Below are 25,641 nucleotides of genomic sequence, written 5' to 3'. Positions count from 1 at the left end.
GAGAAAAGCCGACCCCATGCATAACCCAAGTTTTCTGGGTATATTGTTAGTCGTATTGTTATCGCCTGTTAACACGCGAGTTCTTTTTCATGTGCAGGGAGGAGGTATCGAAGCGTACAGGGGGTGGTACGATTGAAGATTGTTGTGTAGGGTTATGGCAGCATCGGTAAATTCAAACCCTAACAGATAAAGATAGTTTTATGATTCCTTCATCAACCTAGTGTTTGAAATTATAAATTTTTATATCATTTTTCTATCGCAGAGGTGGTTGTGAGTGTGCCCTCAGGAGGTGTGAAGAGGATAACGATTTGGGTGGAGGCTTAGGTGACTACGGTAATTTGAAACCCTAAGACATTCAATAATTTCTTTTTTATTTCCTATGTCATTTTGTGTTCTATCTGTGTAAATTAGGCATCATTTTGCAGCATGGTCGTGTCAGGATAGCAAGGTTTCCTGTTTGATTGTTGACGGCTGATTTTTGGGATTTTGTTGAAAACCGTCAGGGTTTGCATTGTTTGTTTGTGGTTTGGTGTGTGTTAGTATATATATATATATATATATATATATATATATGAAGCAATACACACACACACACAAACATGTCCTCTACAATACATAGGAAAACAATAGAATAAAACATAGATAAAAGAAACTATGGAAATATTATGCTCTGTTTCCATTATTCCCAGGTGCTCATTAGATAAAAAAAAGAAAACCTATAGTCCCATAAATCCCCCTTCAACAATGAGCCAGAATAGACGGAGGTTGCTTCAACAAGGAGCCCTTGAACAATAATGTTTTTGTTCGCGCATTAGTCTTACTTTTTCCACATTAGGCAAATAAAAAAGGTGCCATGTTTGCTATCATCAAGCAAACAATAGATCAACTCCTAAACAAGAGCAGGTCACACACGGTCAAGGAATGGTTGCATCAACCAGTCAACAACCTAATTTTGAGCAGTCTGTTTGCATCAAAAGGCAAACCATAACATGTAAACGAGGTCAAGACCAAGTAAAAGAAGCTCAATTTGAAACAAAACATTTTACCTCACTTTGTCTTTCATGTGGCTATTAGGTGCCAACCACTTGTATTTGCATATATATATTTATTCTCGGACATGTATGTTGATGCATGTCATTGGCATGATATGTCCTTTTTGGAACCAGAACGTGTATGTCAATTCATGTCGTTGTTACAATCTCATTTTGAAGCCAGAATAGATATGTCTGACACAAGTTGGAAGCACCTAATCACACTCGAAAAGTGCAGAATAAACATATATGCATATATATGTGGGAGGCTATCTGTATTGTGGCTCGACAGTGGACATATCATACCAACAACATGCATCGACATATATTTCCAAGACATGCATACCATGCCAACTTCTCATGGTGCCCCACCCCATCGTATGTGATGTGGAGTTGTCGAGTTCTCGGTTTCAGTCATCGGCGCCCATGCAAAATTATGTGGAAATGCCGGAGGATGGCTGCGGCGTGCTTCATGGTTACTGTCGGTTTATTGTGCATAACATGCACATTAAAAGCTCGTGAATGAAAGAATTGCATTTGGAGGGCATCCTGGCAGGAAGAAGAGGCTGTGGGCTGCAAAAACTTGGTAGTTTTGTCAGAGAAAACACTAGCACGAAACTCAATTTACTCTCGTAGTGGGACACCTCTATTGTGGCTGCAAAAAACAAAATGGGGGGACTAACACCCCATGTTTGTGGCAGGTTTTTAATCGTAGGTTTTGCATTTGATGGTTGCTTCTGTCTAACACAACGTTGTTAGTTTGTATGATTTTTCTATTTTAGAACCAGAAGAGACACAACCTCTCAGACCAATGTTCATGTACGAGTTGTGATTTGATGCAGCTAACAGTGGTAAAGCCAAAGACTAACACGTGATGCAATTTAAAATAGGAGATGGAGTTAGTCAATAACAATGCTTGAGAATAGACAAATGGTACTGCATGTTAGTGACATGTTATCCAATTGCATCCATTGAATGTAAAATATAGTGTTAGTCATATTGTTATCGCCTGTTAACACACGGGTTATTTTTCATGTGTAGGGAGGAGGTATCGTAACATTGATTTCGAGTCTAAGTTGCGTGTTAGTCAGACCATAGCGTTGATTTTGAGTCTAAGCTACGTGTTAGTTAGACCATAGCGTTGATTTTGAGTCAGAATAGAGGTGTCTGTCCTTGAGCGCACAACAATAGTACGAAAATAGGTGGTTGATAGAGACAACTCTTGTATAGCTCTAGTACTATGGCAAGTTGACATATATAATTTAGGTGATATAAATTAGTTAGTGGTAGTTTATATTGGATGTTAAACTGCAATTTCATATATGAACATGTAGGTTCCTTTTATGTCTTTTGAAATGCATGTACTTCCCAATGTAGACTACCAATAACATTAGTTATCCATGTAGGTTGTTGATTTTCAAGGACTATTGAGTAGTCCCCCGGCAAACATCCAAACGTTCCCAGGTTGTTGCTCTATCTCCCTTGCTTAATACTACTTGCACTGTAATGTCCCCTTATTAATAATCTTTGGGCTTGTGCAACTTTTTGAAAGGCGCTTGTTATATATATATATATATATATATATAGTTTGTTGTATATAATTTTTTTTATGTGGTACAAATGTATTTATAAATTTTAGTTCTTGATCATGTAATATTAATGTCCTTACTTTTACTGAATTTGATAATAATGAAAATGAACAATGCAATTGGCTGATGCGTTTTATTATATGTTATAGATGCACCATATTAGACAATAAGATATAATTTTCAAACCTGAACGCAGTACGATTGTTATTTATGGATCTTCAAGTCATGAAACTAGTGTTGAATATATGAACCACAAATCCTGATTCTTGCGAACTATGTGTTATAAATTTGTATATATTCAGTTGATTTGCATGAGAGTGTTAATGTTCATCGTAGTGTATTTGTATTTCTAGATTATTGATGTTCGTGATGTTTGAGAAGTACATGTGTTTGATGATCCAACTCCAATCTGAAATGTGATTTGGGCTTCTGTTTGAGGTGTCTCGGGTTGGCATGACGAACTCCTCACGTGTCTATCCTTCAGAGTGTTTTTTCCTTTTTTCTTTTCGTAACTTAAAAGTACGTTTTTAATAAATAGTACTATTCCCATGTCAACAAAGAGATGGAAGATTTAGAATAGACACTCATTTCAAAAGACTTGTGTCTTTCGAAAAATGAATTGGAGGTCTCTGTACCCATTAATTATCATCAAAGACTTTGTTAATGGTAATGAATCGTTGTTTATTCTCTGACATAGATTGACCATCTTAATTGCTGCACACTCGTTTTACAGCATCGATTTTGCAATTAGTGGCTGCGATTTACTAACCTATCGGTAACACGTTGTAGGAAAGGTTTTTTTGGAGCCAGAATAGACACAGCCGATCCATTAAGCGTGTTTTACATCCTTCTTTATCAATCCTTAAGAAAGTCTAGTTTTTGTGTTGTATTTTGGATGGGGAGAACACAGGAAGCCTTTTTAACAACGTTGGCGATGGATCATAGTCATTATTTCGTTGCAATTGCAACCAAATATGCTCTAGAGTGGAATGTCATGGATAGTTTATGGCTAAACTATTAGCTGGGTTGTACATAACACAGCGACATGCTGACTTTGTATTGGAATGTGGGCATAATTGGTCATGTGTTGGTTGTGTCATTTGTAGTGAATGTGTGGTGTTATTGATAGTGTGACGAATATGAATTGCATTTTTTTTTATGTTTCAGTTCAATCATGGCAATTGCGTTGCGAAAAAGGTTGAGGGAAAATGGTGATCTTGATTATGGGTTACTAGAGCTAAAGGTAGATGATCTCCTAGGAGTTGGCTGCATTCGCTTCCCAATGACACATGACATCGGCCTACCTATAAGCTAAGTAGTTTTAATGGATTATGTAACATGTAGTATTGCTTGGTGTTGTAACTGTTTAATACTTGTGACTGGAGAGCTAATTTGTATACCCAAGAAAGAGGTGGGCTCTCATATGCAGGAAGAGCTCGGTATTCATATCTAAAAGATTCAGGAGTTGGGCTTTCACATCTGGGAGTAGTTGAGGATTCGAATCTGAAAGATTCAGGAGTTGGGCTTTCAGATGCGTGACCAGTTGGAGATTCAAATCTTAAAGTTTCAGGAGTCGGGCTTTCGTATCAAGGACTAGTTGAGGATTCAAATCTAAAAGGGTCAGGAGTTGGGCTTTCAGATGCACGACAAGTTGGGGATTCAATTCTAAAAGCTTCAGGAGCTGGACTTTCACATCCACGAGTAGTTGAGGATTCAAATTTGAAAGACTCGGGAGTTGGGCTTTCAGATGCACGACAAGTTGGGGATTCAAATCTAGAAGATTCAGGAGTTGGACTTTCACATCCATGACTAGTTGAGGATTCAAATCTGAAAGACTCAGTAGTTGGGCTTTTAGATGCAAGACTAGTTGGGGATCCAAATCCGAAAGAGTCAGGGGATGGGCCTTCAGGTCAGGGACTAGTTGGGGATTCAAATCTAAATGAGTCACTAGTCGGGTCTCCAATTTTGAACCCATTGTCAAGTCGGCTTCTTAGCGACTGCACAACCACACTGGTAATTATTTCTTATTGCATTATATATTTTTTCCATCATTGGATGGCATGGTTGGTGGAAGTTGGGATTTATAAGTGGAAATGTAGATATATACACAGGCATAAAATGGATCAATGATGTGTGCTATTTTATTGAACATCATTATGATAGTGGTTGTGCTGGTGAGGAAGATGAGGCCAGTGGAAGTGTAGATGAGGTTGATTATACTGATGCTCGAGGTAGTGAGAGTGAAAAAGAGGACGTTTGTAGTGAGCACGAGGTGAGCATAGAACAGGAGGCTGAACGACAACGTGATTCTGTCAGCGGTCATGAACAGGAACAAGGAAGGGCGAGTAACAAGGAGGTCCACTATTAGTCATTATATGTTGGATTATCTTTATAATGCTTGATTAGTGCAAAATTGAATGTGACTCTTTGTCTCTGTTGGTTGTGTGCAACAACAGGCCGATCACAAAAGAGAACATATTAATGGCAGGTTGCACTACCTTTGTCTCTTCCATTATTGTTTTGAAAATGGAGGTCGTTGGTTTTGGGATCTGGGGAGGCTTAATATGCATAGAGCCAAAGAACATCAACTACCATTTTTGGGGACTACACGACGCAGTCATCAATAGTGTGGAAGTGGAAAGCGCAGTGCTGATCATAGGAAGAAATCGTCATTGGAGTTGAAAAAGAGGGAGTCTAATATTGAATACCAAATGGGCGTATGATGTAGTATGCAAAAAAAATGTGTCACTGACTGGGTTTGTATGAAATATGGCAAGAAAACACGTGATGAGTTTCCTACTGAAGGGAAGGAAGAGATAAAGGAAGCAATGTGAGTGTACGACAATAGTCCGGTTAGGGAGGTGAGAAGGAAGAAGGTTTTAGAGTTACTGCAAAGAAATAATATTGCAACAGAGGTAATTTTTTAGTGATCGTATTTTTTTACAGTTTACTAAATTCCTTTAAACATGTGAAGAATGACTTATTGAGGTATCCTATCCTGGTGCCCAGATTTTAATTGACAGTGCAGGCCATGGCGAGGAGGTTCCTGTCATCGAAGGCTAATCACGAAACAAACGTGTCAGTGAATGAGGCTGCATTTTTTTAGTTGGGGAAGCAAAAAAAGAGGAACGCTGCGAAAAAATCAAGGCGGGCTTCAGGTCATCAAACAAAAGAGGGTGCACCTATTTTGTCAGGGAAGCAAAAAAAGAAGAATGTTGTGGAAAAAAGAAGGCGAACTTCACATCCTCAAACAAATGTGCCAGCCAATGAGCCTACATTTGATTCGTCGAGGAAGCAAGAAAAGAAGAATGCCATAGAAAAAACAAGTCTGACTTCAGATGACGCAACATGTTTTTCATCAAAGGTGACTATCTGTTGGCTTGTCCATATGTGTGTTTTCATTGCATGGTATGCTTTGCACTGTACTATGTAGTATGATGACTATTTCGTCCATGTCATTGTAGGCTGATGGGGTTTGTGGAGAGAGCATGGACTGTCCCATGGTATTGGATGACACAGAATGCAGTGTGCGAAAAAAATTAAGTCAAAAACCTCGGGCGTCTATTATGTATAAGTCCATTTCATCAAAGAAGCTGAAGGAGACATCGAATGAAAAATTGGGTGCATGCAGTGCTGAGAAGATTGTGGAGCAGTCTCCTGACTTGGGCCAGATGATGGACGATACGAGCAAAGAACAGTCAATGCAGTTGCCTGATGACACCGTGTGTACTTGTAGTGTTCTTGAAAAACCAAGTCCAAAATCTTGGACGTCTGTTAGGAGGAAGAAGGTGAAGAAGACAATGATTAAAAAACTGAGTGCATACAGTGGCGAGACAATTGTAGAGAACTCTCCTCAACTAGGGAAGAGGTTGGAGGATAGCTGCAAAGATGAACAGGTAATGTGGTGCCATTGTGCATGACATGTAGTGCTATATCATGACATGGTGTGTTATACTATATAGTAACTCTTTTTTTATGCAGTTGGCCGCGGTATTGGACGAGAAACTTCAAAAGTCTATTTCGAGGGAGAAACTGAAGGAGACGGTGAATGGAAATTTGAGTGCATGCAGTGGCGAGAAGATTATAGAGGAGTCCACTCAATTGGACCAGACATTGGAGGATAAGAGCAGAGATGAACATGTATTGTGCTCTTCTTTTGGATAACAGGCAGTGAGGGGCAGTGTTATACTGGAGCATTTTTTATGATGTTGTGGTTTGTGTCCATTATCTATGTTCCTATTTTTGCCTTAGTCATGTAAAATTCATCGGCCTTGGTCCAGTACTATTCGTAGGCATATAGGTTTAATGTGTACTTACACTCCTATACAATGTGTCACATTTTGCAGCATAATTTGATAGAAACAAGCATTGAGAAAGAGTCTAGGGGAAATGATGATGGATGTACAAATGCAGACCGTGACCGCGATGGGGGCAACGAGCTGGGAGATACAGCTACTCTAGTACTATTGTACTGCATTGGCATGAATTCATTTGACTATGTTTGATCGAGATGTATACAGAATTTTATTTAAGCGACCATGTCCACTCATTACTGATGCAGGCAACTGTGGAAGACAAAGAAGAGTGCACCAATGAAGATGTTCACGCTGTTGTTGTTGGAGTTGAAGTCCACCTACTTCTGGATGGGGCAGTGGTTGGGGAAGGCGTTGTTGATGGCCTAGGGAAGGGTGTAATGTGTCATACTATTCCACTTCCATGACATTGTGCTAAAGTTTGCATCGTCAAAGTCTTTGATGCAAATGCCCAGCTGCCTTTCCCAGGTCCTTTCGCCAATGTCTTGTCGGATTCCCTAAACTCGTGGGCGGTGTGGCCCATTGAAGACCTAGTATGTTCCCCACTCCTGGTAAGTTTCGAAGATGACAAGATCCCTTCCTCCGTCTTCTCATTCCATCCTTTACCTTATTTCAATGGAATGAAATAGGCAGCACTCGTATGATGTCATTTGTATGTGGTAGGATAAAGTTGGCGAAACTATCCAGCCACAAAAAGAGGATGTTAAATGCGGCCCTATGATCAGACGGGTAAGTCACAGGCTGCGATCACTTGGCATCACCCGTCCCAAGTTGCATAAGAATGAGAAGAAGCGTAAAGCATTTTATGGTGCCGTCAACTCCATTGTGCAATCCAGATAGCGGAGGCGATAATATTCTTTGATCATAGTTGTTGTTCCTCTTTCCAAATATTTAGAGTGAGATACTGTGCTGGAATTTCAGTCTTCGTAGACTTTATTCAGATGGGATTTGGAGATGTTATATTGACATGGCTTTTACCTTAGCATAGTTTAAACCCTTTGAATTATTATTTGTCTTAGATGAATTATACATTATTATTCAACCTTTCTTGCTATTTTAAGCACCTTTCCTGTTATTTTAAGCAAAATAACTGTAAAGGCTTGATTTCTTTGACTCTTTCATGGTGATCCTGCACCATCAACTACCTTTTAATAACTTCACAAACCTTTCTTTGGTGTGCAACATTTTTAATAATGATAGTGGATGGTACAATAAAGTCTATGATAGTCGTTTACTATTCAAGTTTTGTTCAAGGTCTCCTATATGTTGCATATGCATAGGTTTTGTTATTGTGTACCAATTGGGTCCCTGCAACTCTTTTACGTATACAGATGAAGAGGAATGTTTGATTGAAATTGTGAACCATGTGCTCTTTCCACTATAGCTTACGACAGTTGAATATACCATTTTTATTGTTTGTTTTTTAACACTGAATCTGAAATGAATTAACAACAAAAAAATAACAAAAAAAAAACAAAAAACTATTAAAATACACCAGACTTCCGTTATAGTTTCATGGCATATGTGTAATAAGTTGGATGCAGGACGAGGATTGCTGACTGATGGAGTTATCTTCCCAAAACATGGATTCCCAATTGGTAGGTAACCTAGCACCCAAGTGCCCAGTTTAGTGAACATGTCAACTTTACCAAACATGTTAACTTTTTGTATCGTGCATAATGGTATTCATTCCAAAAAATGCAACAGATAGCAGTTCCTTTCTTGTTGGCATAAACTATTGTTTCCTACATTTTTTATGTTGTCTTGCCCACCTTTCTACAGATACTTCTTTTTGGCATTGTTTGCAGGGATGGCAATGGGAAGACCACGGACAGGAAAAAGAAAGGGTGTGGAAACATCTGTTCCACAGAACAGAACGCCTGCTACGAATTCAAAGGCGAATGGGACGGCCGATGTTCTCACCTCCGACAATGGTTTAGGGAAGTCTACAAGACAACCACCACTGCCCTTTGCAGACTGGAACAATGGGATGGACACAATGAAGTTTGATGCCATGCAAGTAGAATTGCTAACGCAGAAGGTCAAAATTGCCCATGCTGAAAATGAAAGGCTGAAGGGGATTGTTTCTGATCTTGAATGGAGACTCACTGAAGTGAAAAGGAGATGCACCAAACTCAATAAGAAATGCACTGAACTCAATAAGAAATGCATGGAACTTAATAACAAGGTCATGGACTTGGACGATAAGAATACGGACCATGAGCTGGAAGTGCATGGTTTGCAGATGGCGAATGAGAGACATGAGGTAGTTCGTGAGGCGTGTGCTAAAAATAGAAAAATCATAAGTGAGCAGATGTAGGGGATGCTAGATGTTTGTGCGCAACGTGCTCAGTACTAGAAATAGAGGTACACGGAGGCGTTTGCCTCTGTAACCGATGAAGATGATGGGAATGATGTGCCTCCCCTTACTCCGACCATTGGGGGAAACAAAAGTCATTTAAATACTCAACCTCTGCCTCTATAATAGGCTTGCACTATTACAAAAATTTTCCTCTTCAATAAAACGTCAGCAGTGGTGCAGACTTTTTGTCATCAGACATATTCTTTCATTTAGGAAGACAATTTGTATGCTTCATGAATGGTTATTTTCAATAACCTTGATTGACCAAAGTTTTTCTTTCTGGTTCTTTTCTTCGGGAGCCCTTCTTGAACCAGTCCCTTGAACCAGTTGTAAAAATATATTAAGTGGCCTTGGCACCTTGTCAAAAAAAATAAAAAATAAATAAATGTGATTGACTTCACTTAAACATCAATGGTTAATGATTGGTTTGTTGTACACTTTTTCATGCTTTCTGAATGGTTCTATGTGGCTTCTATGATGAATGGACTTCTCTTAATAAGTTAATATGACTTCCCAATTAGTGTTAGCAAACCAAGGTGGGTGAATCTATACCTGAAACATAACTTTAGGTTAAAAGCTTTTTTATAGCGGATTTAAAAGAACCACTAATTGTATGATGGCAATTTTTTTTTATAGACTAAAAAAAATGCTTATTTATAAATGATGGATAAACTGAATCACAAGTACATAAGATAGATAGTTGAATGACTATTATTCTTCGTAAATATTAAATATAAATCAATGAGTATTAACTATTAAAGCTTTAAGACACGAAAGGTCTGTAACTATTAATCTTGCTTGTCGTCTTTGCTTGTCTTCATCACTTTAAATATAGATCAATGAGTATTAACTATTAAAGATTTAAGACACAAAAGGTCTGTAACTATTAATTTTGCTTGCAGTATTTGCTTGTCTTCATCACTTTTTTTCATATTGCCTCTTATATGTAGAGTCCTCCCTCAACAGAAACTCTATTTTATCTTCATTCAGTTTAGCCACATCTAAGTTTAGTTTGCTAGTGATTCTACAGTCAGTCTTTCCAACTTGTCGTATCATCAAATGTCCAAAACCTTATTCTCTATCAACCATTGTGGGTGTGTATCTTGGCTTTACGATAGATAGCCCATTGTAGAAGGGACGCATCTATTCTACCTCCAAAAACACGCGTGTTAGTCATGCATTTTACACCTCATTTTTGCAGTTAACGGTTGTGATTGACTAAATTGTCGCATGTTAGTCATGCGTTTTACACCATCAATTTTGCAATAAACGGCTGTGATTGACTAACCTATCCCAACACGTTCTACGAAAGGTCTGTTTCGGAGGCAGAATACCTTCAACTGTTAGCGAAAAGTAATTCAGTCGCAGCCATTAATTGCAATATCGACGGTGTAGAACACGCGAATAACACACGTCTTCGTCAATCCATACTGTCATTTTTGAGCCAGCCAGTACTCGACTCGCAACCGTTAGTTTCATGTGTTAGCTAAAGGTTAGTCAATCAAAACCGTAAATGTCGCGTGTTTGTGCACGGTTAGTCATTCGCAGCCGTAAGTTTCGCGTGTTAGTGACAAGTTAGTCGCAACAGTAAATTTCGCGTGTTTGTGATAGGTTAGTCAATCGGAGCAGTAAATTTTGCGTGTTTGTGACAGGTTAGTCAATCGGAGCAGTAAATTCCACGTGTTTGTTACAGGTTACTCAATCACAGCATTTAGTTTCGATGGCATGTTAGTCTAGCTTGCCGTTTCGTGTGGCAAAAGGAAAAGTCCGCCACCCACTAGTCGAATCGTAACCGTTAGTCAACTGCAGCCGTTAGTTTCATGTTTTTTCATAGGTTAGTCAATCGCAGCCGTTAATATCGCATTTGTGTGATAGGTTAGTCAATCACAGCCATTAGTTTTTCTTTTTAGTGATAGGTTAGTCAATCACACCAGTTAGTTTTGTGTGTTAGTGAGAGGTTAGTAATCGGCCTTCGCGACCGTTATTGCAAAATCGACGGTGTAAAACGCGCAACTAACTTTTTTGGAGCCAGAATAGACGCTTGCTGTTTAGAGAAAGGATTATATTTATTACATTTAAATTAACAGATAAAGTGTATTGCTTTGTAGACAGAGTGCATAGAGACAAACATATAAATTGTAAACATAACTGAGACAAACATATAAATGGTAAACATTCAAGACAAATGACGTGTGAGATTCTGCCAAGATCAAGAGCTCAATGAAATGTACAAAATAGAGACACAATATAGGACAAGAATAAGCTGTATTCTCATCAATAGAAAATGATCAATAATATCCAATTACATACAATGTAGATGAGCCTGCATATATAGGCAAGGCTAGGGATATGTGAGCACACAAACATGACATGTGGCTCAATAAGAAACAAGGGTAGGTAGGAAATAGGTGTGGGTAGGTAGGAGAAATAATATAATAGTCCACATGAGGTGGATCACCCACTGAATGTGGAGTGTAACAACAAGATCAACACCATAAAAGGTGGAATTTCTCCTACACACACTATCCCAATGTGGCACAAACACCCAAGTGTCTCATACCCAAACTACTATGAAATGCATTTCCTAAGTAAACTTAAGTAAGTGTAATAATATCCAAGATGAATAATTATTTACACCAACACCCCCCCTTAAGTGAAACTTAGGGGAATGCACTTAAGTCTACAATGCAACTAAGCAATGCAAGATGGGTCCCGGCTACTAGGCCATGTTAGGTACCCATGTACAAATGCAAATGCATGAAAACCAATGCAATGAAATCTCTCACAAAGTGGGGAAAGAGAGAAAAACCCAATGGGAAAAAATCCTCCCCCAAAAGAGAGATGAAAAACTAAATACAAAGAACTCTCATAGAAGTATGTGAAGGACAAAACCCCATGTGAGGAAAAATTCCCCCCCATATGAGAGAAGAAGAGAAGCTAGGAAGCCCTGGTGCAGGAGCACCTGAGCACCTGAATGCTCAAATCCTAGCAGGTATAGCATTTTGTTGCAAATTAAGCATGTGTGTTTATTTTATACTTCTAGTAGGTTTAATAGGTTTTTTTTGTGGTGTAATAAGGTTTGGAACTCATTTTGTTTAAGAGTTTCCAAGTTTTTTTGGTTTTTGCTCGGTAGGCCAAAAATTGTCAATTTTGGGTCCAAATGAGCATTTTTGAATTTTTGATGTTGTAAAGCCTTGAAAGGCATCGGAGCATGTTTATTTAGTGTTTCTAAATGATGTTGAGTCATTGCTTTGAGTGCCAAGTCACTCGAAGTCAAAATGCAATTTTTGAGCAACAAAAAGTTGTCAAAAGTTGTCAAAAAAGTGGTTTTTAGTGGTTTTGGTTAGTTACAACCTGTACCTGTCTGTACAAGGGCTTCAATAAGTTGGCACATGTATAAAAACCATGTTTCCATCGTTGTATGGGTTGGTCTTGTTGAAAAAGTAAAAGAAATACTTATTTTTCTCTCATTTTTGTGAGTTTTTAACTAGTTTTCTGCACTTTTGAGAGTACAGTCTGTACCATGGCTCCATGAGTCCGTACTACTCCTATTTTTCATTGGTGTGATCTCTCTTGATGTTTGAGTAGTGATCTTTGATCTTTTCTTGGGGATTGGAACAAGTTTTGTTTGGAGTGCTCTTGAGAAAGGCATTGTTTTGTGGTTCCAATGGAAGATCTTTCATGGTGCAACTAATTTCTTCAAAGTCTCTTCATCTATGGCTTTGAGGAAATTTGTTGGATCCTCTGTACATACTGTATCATACATCTATTTTCCTTTTCTAGCAATGCACAAGTGTTTGTAAACCCATGGCAAGTATGTGAAGTGAGCAACTTGGCTTGGGTATTCTTAAATTTGTTTGAATGGTACTTTGTTGTTCATAGCACTGTACTTTGAAATGTTGAAGAAGAATTAAGTTGGAAAGAGTCATCATTGTATTTTACCATCCTTGTCTCTCTCATAACTTGGTTGGATGCAAGAAGAAAAGGTGTAAACAGACTGTAAGACAGTGTGTCACTGTTTCACTGTTAAAACCTCATTGCCAACCTTCCTAAAGGATAGTATGGAATGATGGATTCCTTCTTTTATGCATCATGGGAATGTAATTACAAGTGTTTTCAATGTTAGGAAGACAAGATGCACAATCTAATTGTAAAGGACCTAAATAAGGATCCTAGAAAGGTGTATTCTCTATCACAATCTTATAGTACTGTCATGTTTTGTGGTATCTTTTGAGTGTTCAAACTTGTAAGATCCTTGAAGAGGATATATGTGTTATGTTACCTTGCCATTTACACCTTCTTGCAGGCCAGGGACAGAGTGAAGAAGCAATAAAAAACCAAGAAAGACAGTTGAATCAGTTAATGTTGTCAAAGTGCAGTGTAGGCAGATGAATGAATAACAGTCATAATAAAAATCTTTTCCTATTTGTTTGCAGGTTGTTCCAACTCATGAAAAGGCATAGTTGCATCTATATTTGTTAAACCTTCATTGCATTTGCTTAACCAATGTTGGAAATGTATGTAAAACCTTGAAAAGTTGCTGTCCCAGTCATCTAGACTGTTATTTCTGTGTAAGGGCAGTAGTATGACACTTGTTTGACATAATGATAGTATTCTAAGATGAAGTTTGAGTCCTTGGGAGTGTTTTTCATATGTCATAGCAAGGTATAAAACATTTAATTGGGTCTAGTATCATGGAGAAGACTTTCAAATTGTAAACCCTCACTAAATCCCTCAAAAACCCTTGAAAAGTGCCTATTTTGTGGGACATCCCTCAAACAGTCCGTACAGTACTTGCCATAGAAAAAATCCTTGAGTCTTCATCATCAATAGACCACATCTCCAAGGGTTTTCCATGAAGTTTAGCAGATTGAGCAGGGTGAACAATTTTCACTAAAAACTAGGGCTAATTCTAGTAGCCTTTTTGGAGCAAATTTGACAATTTCATGAAATCGGTAAGGAAGGAGAAGCAAATGATTGTTTCAAACCATCAAAACTGATAAGTGAAGACCTAAGACACCCTACTACAAGATCCATAGCATTGCATAAAGTCATTTGATCAAAATGACCATTTGAACCTAGAAGTTGCCTTGAGTAAACCAACATTCTTTGCATCCAATTTGGATATTTTCACTATTGAAAGGTGAAGGACAGTCATCATACTTTGCAGACCTGTCTAGATGCTCAATCAACACATTAATATGATTGAAATCCTTAAAGGTGCAAACAAGGTTAGGTAAACCATGGTTCTCCAACAGTTGCCCATTCCTGGAAGAGAGGAGATTCAGCCAATTGGACAACCAAACTTGTTCATTTTTGGTGACACACAAGAAGACCTCATTTCAAACTTGAATGCCTTAGCTTGGAAGGTAAGGAGGAGTGATGTCCAATACAATAGGGTGCAAGCAGTGTTGAATAGAGAGGAGGAGATAGGAGAAAGGTTTAGAAGAATCCCATTTGTGCCTAGGGATTGATTTGGGAAGCACAAAAGCCCACCAACCTCAAAGAAGATCAACTTCTACTCTACCTCCTCATCATAGTGGTATCAGAGCCAATTCAGATTTGGGTTGAGAGATTAGCACATGTCAGGTAGTGAGTCAGTGGGAGACAACACCAACAACATGGTGACCAATGCAGAGTTAGCAAAGAGGATGGAGGATCAGGTTGAAGAAAATAGACTCCTTAGGGAAAGATTACAACAACTTGAAAAAAAGTTGAACCAGGTAGAAGTTAAGACTGAAGAAGTCAGTGAGAGAGTAGAAAATGCTGAAGATAAGAAGGAAACCTTAGAGGAAGAAGTCCCAGAACCAGATCCAATCTTGGATAGAGAACAAGAAACCTTTTTACAAGCTTTGAAATCTTTGACTGGAAAGGCCCTAGATGGAGTGTCCCTTTTCAGTGGTAAGATGGAACCAGAAGCACTAATGGAGTGGATAGAGGGTCTAGAGAATCACTTTGAATGTGATGGCATTAATGAAGCACAGAAAGTGAAGGAAGCCAAATCCAGAATGAGAGGGGCAGCCTTAACTTGGTCGAAGTTCATCCAAGAGGAAAGGGTGAAAGAGGGAAAGAAACCCATAACCACCTGGAAGACAATGGTAACTAAGATCAAAGACACCTACATGCCTGAAGATTATGAAATCCAGTTACATAGGAAGAGACAAAACTTGAGACAAAAAGACCTAGATGTCAGTAGTTACATTGAAGAATTCCAAAAACTAAGCCTTAGATCTAAGGTACAAGAAGATGAAAATGTCAGAGTAGCTAGGTATCTCAATGGGTTAAGATGGAATATTCAGGAAGAGTTAAGCCTATGGTGTCCCAACACATTACAGAAGTGTTTTCAATTAGCACTGAAGGTAGAAGAGAGAAACAAGAAGAAACAAGAACAGAATGGTAGAGGCAGAGGCAGAGGAAACAGAGGCAGTCATAGAGGCAGTTTTGGGGGAAGAAACATAGATCATAGGTCCCAGGGAGAGTCTAAGCTTATTGAGCAAAGCGGGGATTCTCATAGAAAACCCAACTATAGGGGTAGGGGATCAGGCAACCCAGGAAGGGGTAGATCTAATGGACCTAGAAGAGGTTCATACTTCTCCACCATGAAGTGTTACAACTGTCAGAAACTAGGCCATCCAGCATATAGATGCCCAGAAAAGCCAAGCTCATCTCAATGAGGTGATAAGAGAGTCCATTTTGTGCAAGAGGAAACCACACCAAATCAAAGGTGTCTACCATCAGAAGAAGGGGAAAACCTCATGATCAGGAGGATCCTCATGAAAGAGCCATCTCAGAAAGATATGTCTCAATGGAAAGCTCTTTTCAGGATCAAATGTAAGATCCAAGGAAAGGTGTGCAAAGTTATCATTGACTCAGGATCAACTGATAACATCATATCAGAAGAAGCTGCTACAAAACTTCATCTACCTAGAATACAGCACAATGAGCCCTACAAGGTCACATGGTTGGAAAAAGGGCAGCATGTATTGGTGAGTGAACAAACATGGGTAGAGTTTAACATAGGTGAATACCAAGATAAGATTTTGTGTGATATACTACCTATGGATGCTTGTCATTTGCTTTTAGGAAGACCTTGGCAGTTTGACAGGAAAGCACAATATGATGGTGAAAAGAACTCATACTCATTTTTCAAGAATGGTATCAACTATAAAATTCAGTCCCTTAATGAAGAAAGTGAGGGCAGCAAACCACAAGTTCCCAAAACTTTGTTAGTTGGTGAAAAGGAGTTCATTCATACCTTAAAAGAAGGTGATGGCATAGGTTTTGCATTGGTAACTAAACCAGTTGATCAAAAGAAAGAAAAGAAGGTAGAAATCCCATATGAGGTGTAGCAACTTCTAGATCAGTTTAAGTCAATTGTTAATGATGGTCAACCAACCCCTCTACCTCCTCAGAGAGCCATTAGCCACCAGATAGACTTCATCCCAGGTGCATCCTTACCAAACAAAGCTGCTTATAAAATGACACCTGAACAAAATCAGGAACTGGCAAGACAAATCCAAGAGCTCTTAGACCAAGGATTGATTAGAAAAAGTATTAGTCCAAGTGCAGTACCCACAGTGTTAGCACCTAAGAAAGGTGGGGCTTGGAGACTTTGTACAGATTCAAGAGCAATAAACAGGATCACAATCAGGTATAGATTCCCCATCCCTAGGATAGAAGATCTTATGGATTGTTTAGGGGGAGCAAAATATTTCAGTAAAATAGACCTAAAAAGTGGTTATCATCAAATCCGCATCAAAGAGGGAGATGAATGGAAAACAGCTTTCAAGACAAATGAGGGGTTGTATGAATGGCTAGTCATGCCATTTGGGTTAACAAATGCACCAAGTACATTTATGAGATTGATGAATGAGGTGTTACATGACTTCATAGGCAGGTTCGTAGTTGTGTACCTTGATGACATCTTAATTTTCAGTCAAACCAAGGAAGAACACCTCCAACATTTGCAGATTGTCTTACAAAGATTGAATGATGAACAACTTACTATCAATCTAGAGAAATGTGATTTCCTTAAGCAAGAGCTAGTCTATTTGGGTTTTGTTGTTTTAGGGGGTGATTTGAAGATGGATCCAAGTAAGGTAGAAGCCATAGTTAATTGGCCAACCCCTAAGAATGCTAGTGATGTCAGGAGTTTTCATGGACTTGCTCAATTTTATAGGAAATTTATCAGAGGTTTCAGTGAAATATGTGCACCTATGTTGGAAACCATTAAGGGTGGTGTGAAAGTGAAATTTCAGTGGATAGAAGCAGCCAACAAGGGATTTGAATTGCTAAAAGTCAGAGTTGCTACTCAACCAGTGTTGATTCTACCTAGTTTTGACAAATTGTTTACCTTAGAGTGTGATGCAAGTAATATTGCTATTGGTGCTGTTTTGAGTCAGGATAATAGACCTGTTGCATTTTTCAGTGAAAAGCTTAGTGATTCTAAGAAGAAATATTCTTCATATGATCTTGAAATGTATGCTTTGGTTCAGGCACTTAGGAAATGGAGGCATTATCTTCTTCCTAAAGAATTTGTGGTTTACACTGACAACCAGGCACTTAGTTTTCTCAATTCACAGGATAAGCTTAGTCACAGACATGTTAAATGGGTAGAGTCTTTACAAGCATATACCTTTACTTTGAAGCATAAGAAAGGACAGTGCAATAAAGTAGCTGATGCATTGAGTAGGAGGTTACTTACTGTTCAAGAAATTCAGATTAGAAGTATTGGTATAGAATGTTTTAAGGATTTATATCCACATGATTCTGATTTTGCTGATATTTACAAGGTTTGTCAAGATTTTCAGAATACTTTTCATAGTGAATATGCTAACTACACTTTGCAGAATGGATTGTTATTTAGGGGTGGACAGCTGTGTGTGCCAAAAGGTTCAATGAGGGAGAATCTGATATAGGAAAAGCACAATGGCTGCTTGAGTGGTCACTTTGGTCTTAATAAGACTTTGGAATTGGTTCAGAGGCACTATTTTTGGCCTAAGATGCAGGCAGATGTCAGGAAATATGTTGAGCAATTCATGGTATGTCAGAAAGCCAAGGGTACTAGCACTAATGCTAGTTTGTATTAGCCTCTTCCCATACCTTCTAGGCCTTGGGATTACATCAGTATGGATTTTGTGGTAGGTTTGCCCAGAACTAAAGCAGGGTGTGATAGTATTTTTGTGGTTGTTGACAGATTCAGTAAAATGGCACATTTAATACCTTGTAAAACCACTAATGATGCTAGTCACATTGCTTTTCTTTTCTTTAAGGAAGTTGTAAGAATTCATGGTTTGCCATCCAGTATTGTATATGATAGAGATGCTAATTTTTTGGGTCATTTTTGGAAAACTTTATGGAAGAAATTGGGTACTAACTTGTCTTTTGGCTCAGCTTACCATCCACAGACAGATGGCCAAACAGAAGTGGTGAGAAGAACATTGGGTAACCTACTCAGATGTCTTACAAAAGAATATGGGCAAAGTTGGGATCAACTCATCCATCAGGCAGAGTTCGCATACAATGACAGTGTAAACAGATCCACTGGTAAGAGCCCATTTCAGATTGTGTATGGAATGCATCCTAGAGGTGTTTTTGAGTTAAATGATGTAACTAATTTGCAGCAAGTGAGTGGTACAGCAGAAGATATGGCACAGTCTATGAAAGAAATTCATGAGCAGGTACAGAAGTCTTTACAGGAAACTACTCAAAAAGTTAAGGAGAGAGTTGATGCTTCAAAAAGAGATGTTCAATTTTCAGTGGGTGATTATGTGATGGTCCATCTCAACAAGTCATGGTTACAGAAAGGAGTGCCTACTAAGTTACAAATGAGAAGAGTAGGACCATGCAAAATCCTGGCTAAATATGGCCATAATGCTTACAAAGTTGATTTGCCTAATGAAGTTTCTATGTCTCCTATTTTCAATGTTGCAGATTTGGTGCCATTCAAAGGGGAGCTACCATCAGATTCACAAATAATTTCATATCTTTCTCATTCCCTTTCTGATCTTTCTCTCCCCTCTTCTTCTACTCCAATTCCTCAGCAGGTACTAGATTCAAGAATCATCAAAAAGAAAAGACACCATACCTACATGGAGCATCTCATCAAGTGGAAGGATAAACCAGGTTCTGAAGCCACATGGATACCTGAAAGTGACTTCCTCAAAGCTAGAATTCCTCTTTCTTTACTGCCCAAAGGAGTCACATGACTTCTTTGTCCTTAGGGGAGTATGGTGCAGGAGCACCTGAGCACCTGAATGCTCAAACCCTAGCAGGTATAGCATTTTGTTGCAAATTAAGTATGTGTGTTTATTTTATGCTTCTAGTAGGTTTAATAGGTTTGTTTTGTGGTGTAATAAGGTTTGGAACTCATTTTGTTTAAGAGTTTCCAAGTTTTTTTGGTTTTTGCTCGGTAGGCCAAAAATTGTCAATTTTGGGTCCAAATGAACATTTTTGAATTTTTGATGTTGTAAAGCCTTGAAAGGCATTAGATCATGTTTATTTAGTGTTTATAAATGATGTTGAGTCATTTCTTTGAGGGCCAACTCACCGAAAGTCAAAATGCAATTTTTGAGCAACAAAAAGTTGTTAAAAAGTTGTCAAAAGTTGTCAAAAAAGTGGTTTTTGGTGGTTTTGGTTAGTTGCAGCCTGTACCTGTCTGTACAAGGGCTTCAATAAGTTGGCACATGTATAAAAACTATGTTCCCATCATTGTATGGGTTGGTCTTGTTGAAAAAGTAAAAGAAATACTTATTTTTCTCTCATTTTTGTGAGTTTTTAACTAGTTTTCTGCACTTTTGAGAGTGCAGTCCGTACCATGGCTCCATGAGTCCATACTACTCTTGTTTTTCATTGGTGTGATCTCTCTTGATGTTTGAGTAGTGATCTCTGATCTTTTCTTGGGGATTGGAACAAGTTTTGTTTGGAGTGCTCTTGAGAAAGGCATTGTTTTCTGGTTCCAATGGAAGATCTTTCATGGTCCAACTAATTTCTTCAAAGTTTCTTCATCCATGGCTTTGAGGAAATTTTTTGGATCCTCTGTACATACTGTATCATACATCTATTTTCCTTTTCTAGCAATGCACAAGTGTTTGTAAACCCATGGCAAGTATGTGAAGTGAGCAACTTGGCTTGGGTATTCTTAAATTTGTTTGAATGGTACTTTGTTGTTCATAGCACTGTTCTTTGAAATGTTGAAGAAGAATTAAGTTGGAAAGAGTCATCATTGTATTTTACCATCCTTGTCTCTCTCATGACTTGGTTGGATGCAAGAAGAAAAGGTGTAAATAGACTGTAAGACAGTGTGTCATTGTTTCACTGTTAAAACCTCATTGCCAACCTTCCTAAAGGACAGTATGGAATGATGGATTCCTTCTTTTATGCATCATAAGAATGTAATTACAAGTGTTTTCAATGTTAGGAAGACAAGATGCACAATCTGATTGTAAAGGACCTAAATAAGGATCCTAGAAAGGTGTATTCTCTGTCACAGTCTTATAGTACTATCATGTTTTGTGGTATCTTTTGAGTGTTCAAAATTGTAAGATCCTTGAAGAAGATATATGTGTTATGTTACCTTGCCATTTACACCTTCTTGCAGGCCAAGGACAGAGTGAAGAAGCAATAAAAAACCAAGAAAGACAGTTGAATCAGTTAATGCTGTCAAAGTGCAGTGTAGGCGGATGAATGAATAACAGTCATAATAAAAATATTTTCCTATTTGTTTGCAGGTTGTTCCAACTCATGAGAAGGCATAGTTGCATCTATATTTGTTAAACCTTCATTGTATTTGCTTAACCAATGTTGGAAATGTATGTAAAACCTTGAAAAGTTGATGTCCCAGTCATCTAGACTGTTATTTCTGTGTAAGGGCAGCAGTATGACACTTGTTTGACATAATGACAGTAGTCTAAGATGAAGTTTGAGTCCTTGGGAGTGTTTGGCATATGTCATAGCAAGGTATAAAACATTTAATTGGGTCTAGTATCATGGAGAAGACTTTCAAATTGTAAACCCTCACTAAATCCCTCAAAAACCCTTGAAAAGTGCCTATTTTGTGGGACAGCCCTCAAACAGTCCGTACAGTACTTGCCATAGCAAAAATCCTTGAGTCTTCATCATTAATAGACCACATCTCCAAGGGTTTTCCATGAAGTTTAGCAAATTGAGCAGGGTGAACAATTTTCACTAAAAACTAGGGCTAATTCTAGTAGCCTTTTTGGAGCAAATTTGACAATTTCATGAAATCGGTAAGGAAGGAGAAGTAAATGATTGTTTCAAACCATCAAAACTGATAAGTTAAGACCTAAGACACCCTACTACAAGCTCCACAGCATTGCATTAAGTCATTTGATCAAAATGACCATTTGAACCTAGAAGTTGCCTTGAGTAAACCAACGTTCTTTGCATCCAATTTGGATATTTTCACTATTGAAAGGTGAAGGACAGTCATCATACTTTGCAGACCTGTCCAGATGCTCAATCAACACATTAATATGATTGAAATCCTTAAAGGTGCAAACAAGGTTAGGTAAACCATGGTTCTCCAACAGTTGCCCATTCCTGGAAGAGAGGAGATTCAGCCAGTTGGACAACCAAACTTGTTCATTTTTGGTGACACACAAGAAGACCTCATTTTAGACTTGAATGCCTTAGCTTGGAAGGTAAGGAGGAGTGATGTCCAATACAATAGGGTGCAAGCAGTGTTGAATAGAGAGAAGGAGATAGGAGAAAGGTTTAGAAGAATCCCATTTGTGCCTAGGGATTGATTTGGGAAGCACAAAAGCCCACCAACCTCAAAGAAGATCAACTTCTACTCTACCTCCTCATCAAGCCCCCCCTCAATGTGGAATCTGCACCAATGATAGAAGCTCAATGTATGAAGAAACTACTCCATGAACGTTGAACAACATTCCTCCCCTTAGGAAGAAACAAAACCAAAGGTGTATCCATGAAGTCTCCCCAATCATGAAGGGAAGATGTATGAAGAAAACTCATGATGAAAGGAATCTCTGAAAACTGCTCAAGTGTCCCCATGTCGATGCTAAAAGATACCCCCTCCAAAGGTGGTAAACTGTGCCACACTGCTGAAAAAGGCACTCCAAGATCTAGTGGAGATGGATGTAGAACATGTCCCAAAGACTCACATGTCTCCTCAAAAAATAAAGAGACCTCCAATTGCTATACATAAGTATCCACAATCATGTCAACCTTGAAAGAATGATCATGTAGAGAATGAACAAGAGAGTCAGAGTGTTCCCTCGTAACAATCGAAGAAGGATCACCTTCATCAAAGAGAAGATGAATGTCATCAATGATGTCTCCCAAATCTGCAATGTAGGATTCCACAAACAAACCTGCAATGTCTGTCAAGTAATCATCCCATGAATCTGAAGCTAGAAGACAATGAATATCCTACTGCACTGAATCACATGAAGGCAAAACTGTCGCACTATCCACATCATCAAGTGCAATAGGTGATGTGATATCAATATGAGGAGATGAAATACAAGGCTCAAGAATGGGGTCACATGTGAGAATCCCCATGTTCAAGTGCCCAAAGTTCTCCTCAAAATATGAACTATCACAAGAAGTGTGATCATCATGTGTAGAATCATCAAATGTGAAATCATCATCATCAACAAAATCTGAAAAGGAGTATAATTGAGATGCATGATCAGCCACCCCAGTCGCAATGATATCTCTAGTCTCCAAGTCTCTAATGAAAACTGAGTCAGGTGTGAACTCCACAACTCTCTTAGTTGGGCCATGTGTGATTTGATAGATAGAAAGGAGATTGTTTGTCAAGTGGGGTACACACAACACATCATTGAAGGAGTTATCCCCAATGTCAATAGATCCTTTCCCAATAACATCCATGTATGTATGATTGCCCATAAAATCTGTGGCATGGTGCAAGGCTCAAATGTAGAGAACATAGACTGCGAAGATGCCATATGATGAGAAGCCCCTGAATCTAGAAGCCATCTCTCTGAATCATGACTGATAGTAGCACATAGAGCTTTTCTTTTTCTTGTCCCAAAAGAGTGAGTCTTCCCACTTGTAGAAGCCATGAATGCTTGCCCTTTTCCTTTTGAATGTGAGGAAGTGGAAGTTGATGAATCATCCTTCTTGTAGACTTTAGGCAAATCAATGTTATGCTTTTTGATGATATGTGTGAGCTCATCAATCTTATTAGAATGGCAATGATGCTCCTCATGACCAATCTTTTTACAATAAGCACAAGTAGGTCTCTCCCTCTTTGGTGAATTATCTCTCTTGGAAGAGGATGAATCTCCTTCTTGTGGAGAAGATGGTGCTTTTTCCTTAGGCTTTGATTGTCATTTCTTCTTGTTTGAGTTGTCCTTTCCTTGATTTCCTTTGTTCCCTTTATTTGCCACTAATGCTTGAGACTTAGAAGCCTTAAGAATGCCCATGCTTATCAACTTAGTTTGTTCCATCATCAACATTTCATTGAAAGCATCAAATGTAGGCATTGTGTAGTTTGAACCCATTGTCATCCTATGGGTTTGGAAACTAGAAATAAACGCTGCATATTCTTGTGGAAGCTTGCCTATCAAGTTGAATATCAATTGAGTATCCTTCTTATCAATGCCACAATCTTTGAGTTGTGCCCTCAACTCATTTGCCTTAGTGACATAATCTTGTATAGTATCAAAGTTCTTGGGATCTAACATGGTGAGATCACTATCAATTTGATATCCCCTAATCTCATCAACTTGACCATACAAGTCTTGAAACTTTTGCCAAGCATCCTTGATTAGAGTACACTTCTCAATATGAAAAATGAGATCCTTTGATACATACTTTCTTAAGGTACCAATTGCCATGATATTTTTAGTGAGCCAATCCAAGTGACCAACTGGATCAACCTTAGGATCACTAGGAGCAACAATAGTTCCATCAATGTAATGAGTGAGTCCTTTTTCCATAAGTTTACTCCATGCATCAATTTTCCAAGTAGCATAATAACGAGGAGTTAAGAGAGGAAACTTAGAAGAACCCATAGCAGAAAAAAGGAAGGAACGCAAGAGCACAAAAGTACAAGAGACACCCCCCCAAATTCACTCAATCAAAGTACCCCCCCCAAAATGATGATTTTGGCACTTTATATGTAGTGCGTGTACAATAGGCTACTTGCAAACAATGGCAAGGTGGACTTCTGATTTTGTTTTACAACTGCCCCAATAGGCTAAGAACTATAAAGCAAAAGATCAGAAGATAGATCTATCCAATACAAATGTCAAATTGGCCAAATAAGACCATATGATGAAAGTACAATTTCTACCCACAATTGCTACAAAATGATAGCATATTCTGAGAGTAGACAAAAAATAACGCACTTTCAAAAAAAACAGCACCTGAAAAGGAGTTCGTATGAGCCCGAATGGAGACCTGGAAGTTGCAGAAATAGGGATTGGACAGGTACAGTCACCAAAAATTGAGAATTTTGAAAAATATGTCCGTCAAAATCAGAAAATAATTCCACCATGTCAAAGTACATGAAATTATAGCCCATTTCAAAAAAAATTGCATCCAAAAAGGAGCAAAAATGAGCAAGTTATGGCCATTTGAAGTTGAACTGCAAAATCAAAAAGCTCAATGAGAGGGGCCTACAAATTTTTGAAAAATGATGACGTCAGCAAACTATGGGGTTAAATTTGACAGTCGTATGACTGTCGTAAAAACTTCACCTCCCTACTGATTGGATGTCTATACAATACGGACTGCTGACGTGGCACGATCTGGTTGGCCGAAAATCTAACTGGGCGGATGATGTGTCAGATGATGAGGTGGCCATGGGCCAGTGGCCTCCTGCCACGTGGCGGAGGAGCTAGCGGCAGTGGAGGTCTCGTTGGAGGGCCGGCAGTGGCAGGTGGGCCGCTGGTGGCGCAGTGCGAAGGACCGCCGACGTTGGAGGGGTCGACTGGAAGCGACGCGGCAGGGGCAGCGATGGCAGGGTCGGAGGAGAGGGGCCTGCATGGGTGGCGACAAAGCTGTCAGCGAGGCTTCAGGCTGCAGACTACAGGCAGCGACTGCGGCTGGGAAGCTGCGGGAGGAGTTGCGGGATTGAGCTACTAGCAGTTGCGCGGTAGCGGTGCCTGGTGGTGATCTGCTAGGATCTGCAAACCCTGCGGGTCACAGGGGGGGTCTGCGGACCCCCAAAAACAAGATTTTTTTTATTTTTATTTTTTTAAAATTTTTGATTTTTTTGAAATTGTTTTTTTTCGAAAAAAAATTTTGACGAATTTTTTTCGAAAAAAAAATTTTTGACGAATTTTTTCTGAAATTTTTTTTTTCAATTTTTTTTAAAAAAAATTTCGGAA

At 38.8% G+C, this 25,641-nt stretch overlaps 1 pseudogene; it reads left to right on the top strand.

Moving 5' to 3' along the window:
• Positions 1 to 25,396, top strand: part of LOC131858560 (uncharacterized) — a 47,585-nt pseudogene extending 22,189 nt beyond the window's left edge.
• Positions 25,397 to 25,641: the final 245 nt, after the last annotated feature.

This window comes from Cryptomeria japonica, chromosome 9, assembly GCF_030272615.1.
Source record: "Cryptomeria japonica chromosome 9, Sugi_1.0, whole genome shotgun sequence".
NCBI classification, from domain to species: Eukaryota; Viridiplantae; Streptophyta; class Pinopsida; order Cupressales; family Cupressaceae; genus Cryptomeria; species Cryptomeria japonica.
This window is presented reverse-complemented; position numbering and strand designations above follow the sequence as displayed.